Here is a 5,852-nt window from a genome sequence, read left to right as displayed (position 1 = left end):
CATCTGAAGGCCCGAGTGGAGGAGGCGGGGGCGCGGGGCGACCCGCGGAAGAAGCCTGGTTAGGGATCAAGCCAAGAGCACGCGGTGGTTCTTAACTTGGAGGGCAGCAGGGGTACCTAGTCCAGTTTGGGACCAAAACTCTTCTCACCCCAGCCTCAAAGCAGTTCTCCCAGTGTTGCCACCATGCCAGAATCCCCACCATTAGAATCACTCCAATTATTACGGAAGACCCCAGTCAAATGCTCATGTGTTAAGAACTGTTACCCAAGGACAACTCATTAATCCCTTGGGACACAATGACACGTTAGCACAGATTAATTTTGCACTGAAGTGGGATTGGGGCAAGGAGATCTTTAGGCTGTAGGTCATTGGGGATGTTGTTATTATCTCAAGGATTGCAACGATGGTCATTGTTTATTTCACTTGTTCCTTGCCAGGCACCTGAGAGCTTTGTCCCATTATCCCTTCTAATAAAACAACATCTTGAGATCACTTGGTCTGCTGGGTTTTTCCGCTGTAAAGTTACTATTTTTCCCTTTGTAATTAATGAATATGTGGGGGGAGATACTTTGAGACTGCAATATTCTGTTTATCCTCAAATTTCCCCCCACTTCTCAGTGTCCTTGGACTGCCTCTGGGACACCTCTTCACGCTGGCATTGATGGTTTTTGCTCTTGGCTCACAGTTTCCTTTCACCCCAACCCTGCCTGAGTAAATCACTGTATTTGCATCTCCCTCCCCGTCAACTCCCATTCTCTGCTTAATGCCTTTCACCCTGCACCTGGCATTGGTACTCCCAAGTGTTTTTGACTTCCAGGCTCCTGGACCCCTCTGCGGGCCTCTTCTTCTTTCATCTAACTCCTCTCCTTTCCTTCCCTCTCCCCCCGTCCCCCTCCCCCAGTGGATTCTTCCTTGGTAGCTCCTTCTCTGTTGAATTCCCACATCCTTCAAACTCTGCAAATAATATCTCTTGTCATTTTCTGGGAATAACCAAGCCTGGAGCCTGAACTACATTGTTGGGCTGTACCCGCCAGGCCTACAAGCCCTGTGCTTGCCCAGCTTCAAGACGGAAGAAAGAGCCCAGAGTCAGCGACAGAAACATCAATGGTTTAGTGGATGGGGGAGCTTACATGTCTGAAGCCAGCTCTGGGAGCGACACCCTACCCTGTGGGGTGGAGGGAAGGCAGGACATGGCGGCAGCTTCACTCCCGGAGGCAAGGAGAGATCACCAGTTATGGGGGAATTGACGTCAGGTTGTCTCAACAGTTACCAGGAAAACTAGCAGAGGGGCACGCCCCTTACTGCCCCTTTGATAAGCTATCAGGTGGAGATGTTCTGATCTAAAGTTAGAACAATCATTAGCTGGGTCAGAAGCAAGTATGTAGGAAGGTCAGTCAGGTGAACAGGGTGTAGGTGAAGCAAGTGCTGGTCAGCAAACGAACAACCATCTTGGGTGGCCTGATCATTCGCTAACTTCCTAATTCTTCCTCTGTGTTTTCCAAACATCTCCGCCTCCACAAAGCATCCTTTCCTCCTTTCATCCAATCTCAGACAACTAGGAAAGGCCTTTGGGGCCAGCTGGAGCTCTGAGACCTCCTGGTAAAGTAGAAAGAACACCAGGTTTGGAGAAAGTCAGATCTGATTTGGATCCTAGTGCAACCATTTACTAACTATACGACCACTGTTTTTTTTTCCTTTGAACTTTCTGAGCATCAGTGAACATTTCAGCCATGTCTGGATAGAAATACTAATTGTTAAAGATTTTAAGAATTGATATTTATGTGTGACAGGGACTTCCCTAGTGGCGCAATTGTTAAGAATCTACCTGCCAATGCAGGGGACACAGGTTTGATCTGTGGTCTGGGAAGATCCCACATGGCTTGGAGCAGCTAAGCCCCTGTGCCACAACTACTGAAGCCCCCGCGCCTAGAGCCCATGCTCCGAAACAAGAGAAGCCACCACAATGAGAAGCCCATGCACTGCAACGAAGAGTAGCCCCTGCTCGCTGCAACTAGAGAAAGCCCGTGCGCAGCAACGAAGACCCAATGCAGCCATAAATAAATAAATAAATAAATAAAATTTTAAAAAATTGACGTGTGACAAGTTCCTGAAACAAACTCTGACATGTAATGCTCAGTAAATGGTAACTATTATAATTATTCATGGTAGGAGTCCCTGCTCCCTCTAAAAACTTCATGCATTACCTCTCCTCTCTCCTACGTTTTCAACCTCTCACTCTCAACTGGTTTCTTCCCTCAGCTTACGAACAAGGTCAAACCTCCCCCATCTTTAAAAACAAACAAACTAAGTAAATAAATAAAAAGGAAAAAAACCCACCAGCTCCCTCAAGTACGTTCACACCTTGTCAGGAGAGGAGAACTTCCACAGGAGGGAATCCTTGGCTTAATCAATGCTTGGTTCTCCCAAATTCCTGTCTCCTGTGGGAATCTCTCATTTGGCTTTTCTGAATCAGAGGATTGGCTTAAGTCATCAGTTATGGAAAATTCTCAACCACTATCTTTTCAAATATTTTCTCTGCTCCATTTCCTCTCTCCCCTCCTTCCAGAACTCCAGTTAAATATATACTGGATTTTCTCACTGTATCTTCTATCTCATTTATCTTCTCATCTATATTTTTCATCTTTATGCCTCTCTGGGCTTCATTCTGGATGGCTTCTTCTGACTTATCTTCCTTTCCACTATGTGTTATTAACCCACTATTGCATTCTTATTGCATAATCATACTTTTCAGTTCTATAATATCTAGCTGATTCTTTTAAAACTCTGCAATGTTGCTTTCAAAGTTTCCATATCCTTACTTAAAACTTTAAATCTTGCTTTTATGTCCATGGACACAATAAGCATTTCTTTATTATAAGTTGTATCTAGTAACTCTAGTATCTGGGATCCTGGTGGGTCTGTTTCTATGGCTTCTGTTGATTCTGCCACATTTTTATTTTTATTTTTTTATTTTTTTGTGTGGTATGCGGGCCTCTCACTGCTGTGGCCTCTCCCATTGTGGAACACAGGCTCTGGACGCACAGCCTCGGTGACCATGGCTCACGGGCCCAGCTACTCTGCGGCATGTGGGATCTTCCTGGACCGGGGCACGAACCCGTGTCCCCTGCATCAGCAGGCGGACTCTCAACCACAGCACCACCAGGGAAGCCCTGCCACATATTTTTTTGTTTGTTTTTTTTACATGCCTTGTGTGCCTGTGTACTTCCTGGACCTTTTATTTGACATTACTATTTTGAAAATTAATTTGAGACCTGGGCTCTTCTTCCAGAGAGCATCTTCCTTTCCTTCTGCCAGCATCTGAGGACACTCAGTCCAGGAACGGGCCCTGAGAATATTCTAGATGACCACAGAGTCAGTCCCTGACCCATTTCCAGTTGCAGCCCTTTGGGGTCCTTGTCCAGAGCAGAGAGTGGGCATATACTATGTTTCCACCATGATGGACGGTGAATACTGTCCCTGCAGCAGATCACTCACGTATCTTTAGGACACTGTGGAACAGACGCAATATTACCCCTCCCACTTGCCCAAGAAGCTTGGCCTGTTCATTGCCTTCTCCCATTGGGTGAACACATCTAAGATACAGAGCAAAGGGTCACCCATTTAGGGTCTTACCCCCTCCATGTTCTATTCTATTAATTCCTCTTTTTCTGTTAGGCCTTCAATGTTATTAAGAAGAAGTTTGGGGGCTTCCCTGGTGGCGCAGTGGTTGGGGGTCTGCCTGCCGATGCAGGGAACATGGGTTCGTGCCCCGGTCCGGGAAGATCCCACATGCCACGGAGCGGCTGGGCCCGTGAGCCATGGCCACTGAGCCTGCGCGTCCGGAGCCTGTGCTCCGCAACGGGAGAGACCACAGCAGCGAGAGGCCCACGTACCACAAAAAAAAAAAAAAGAAGGTTGATGTCTCCTCCTTTAACTTTTGTAGTTTCTTTAGAGGGAGGGTGGTTCATCCCTTAGTCTACCACTACTGGAAGCAGATGCCAGGGAATCTCTAATGCCCCTGTACCACTTCTTTCCTGGCTGAATCTAGATCCTTCCTTTTATTCATCCACAGTTGAGCTTTACATGGAGATAACAGAAGGGCATTACAATACAGAGAGCAATGTACAACTGGCCACTAGAGACATCCTGGTCCCTACCCCTGTATCCACTAGAGGCCAGGAGGCCACCTTCCTTTCTCCCTGACCATCCATCAAGATACATCAGCATCGCTGGTGTGAGTGCTGGGCTTCTGGTGTGGCAATCTGATATGGGTTTGATTCCGAGGTCTGTATAAGTGCATAGACAGGTTCTGTGTCTATGTGTAGACAGGTTCTATGATGAGCAGACCTCTCTGATGGGAGCCACCTGGGAAACAGGCCTGTTCTTAGGTAGGTAACATTAACTCAAACATGAAGCCTGCTCTGATTCCTCTCTCCCTGCCTTGTGTCCGTGGCTCTTTCTCAGTACCTGGTCTGGAGCCTACGTCACCCTCCACCTTGTATGATCAAGATTTTATGTGCAGGGCTTCCCTGGTGGCGCAGTTGAGAGTCCGCCTGCCGATGCAGGGGACACGGGTTCGTGCCCCGGTCCGGGAAGATCCCACATGCCGTGGAGTAGCTGGGCCCGTGAGCCGTAGCCGCTGGGCCTGCACGTCTGGAGCCTGTGCTCCGCAACGGGAGAGGCCACAGTGGTGAGAGGCCCACGTACCGCAAAAAAAAAAAAAAAAGATTTTATGTGCACATCATGTCTTCCCTTTTGTGGTGGTGGTTGTTTCTGTTTCATTTTGTTTGCCTTGGTTGAAGAGGCCTGGATCATTCCTATTGCTCAGTCCATGCCATATTATTTTCCTTGGTCTGCACAGAGTCCATTAGTCATTTTATTAATTAACTTATTCTCTTTTATTTCTACTTCCTACTTTTATTACCACCTCTCCACAGGTCATTATTTTACTGTGTTAATGGACATCTTTATTTGAATGTGTTCTTGAAAATATGCATTGTTGATTTATATGTGTATATTTTTTTAAATGTGAAAGATACTATGAATTATATTCTATTCTGTTTCCTTCTCTCTGTGTTTTTAACATCCAACCATGTTCTGTACAACATCTAACTCAAGCAATCTAACCTCTGCATAACATCCCATCATGTGCACGTGCTCCACTCTCCCAGCAATGAACACTCAGGTTGCCTTCAACTCCTGGCCTTCAACTACTGGTCACTATGGAAATACGCTGGGATGAACATCTTAATGAGAGTTCCCTTATGGGTCTGTATGAGGACCTTCCTGGGATGTGTATCCAGGAGCAGGAATGCTAGGTTACAGAGTGTGCTCACGTGGGACTCAGTTTGACAAAGTAGAACCAGACTCCTTTCCAGAATGGCTGCACCTACCTACACTTCCAACAGTGATACGTGATTGACTTCCATGTTACCAAATCCCCTCCAACCTACATTACCCAGCTTTCTAATTGTTGCCAGTCTAATAGGTGCCAAATGATACCTTGTGGAGTATTGAATTTGCATTTTCTGACCATCAGTGATTTTAAGCATCCTGCCATATGCTTAGTAGCTTCTTGGGTTTCTCTTCTGTTGTTTGCTTGTCTATGTCCTTTGTTCATTTTTTCTGTTGAAGTTGCTGGATTTTTTTCTTTATTGATCAGCGTATTTCTTTGCAGAGTCTAGAATAATTTTAATACCTTGTCAGTTTTAGACATTGCAAATGTCCTCTCCAATTCCACAGTGCCTATTTTTTTAATAAACTTTTTTAAAATTTATTTTTGGCTGCATTGGGTCTTTGTTGCTGCGTGCAGGGTTTCTCTAGTTGCGGCGAGCGGGGGCTACTCTTCATTG

The sequence above is a fragment of the Neophocaena asiaeorientalis genome, unplaced genomic scaffold (genome assembly GCF_003031525.2).
Source record: "Neophocaena asiaeorientalis asiaeorientalis breed wild unplaced genomic scaffold, Neophocaena_asiaeorientalis_V1.1 scaffold225, whole genome shotgun sequence".
NCBI lineage: Eukaryota > Metazoa > Chordata > Mammalia > Artiodactyla > Phocoenidae > Neophocaena > Neophocaena asiaeorientalis.
Note: the sequence above shows the minus strand (reverse complement) of the source record.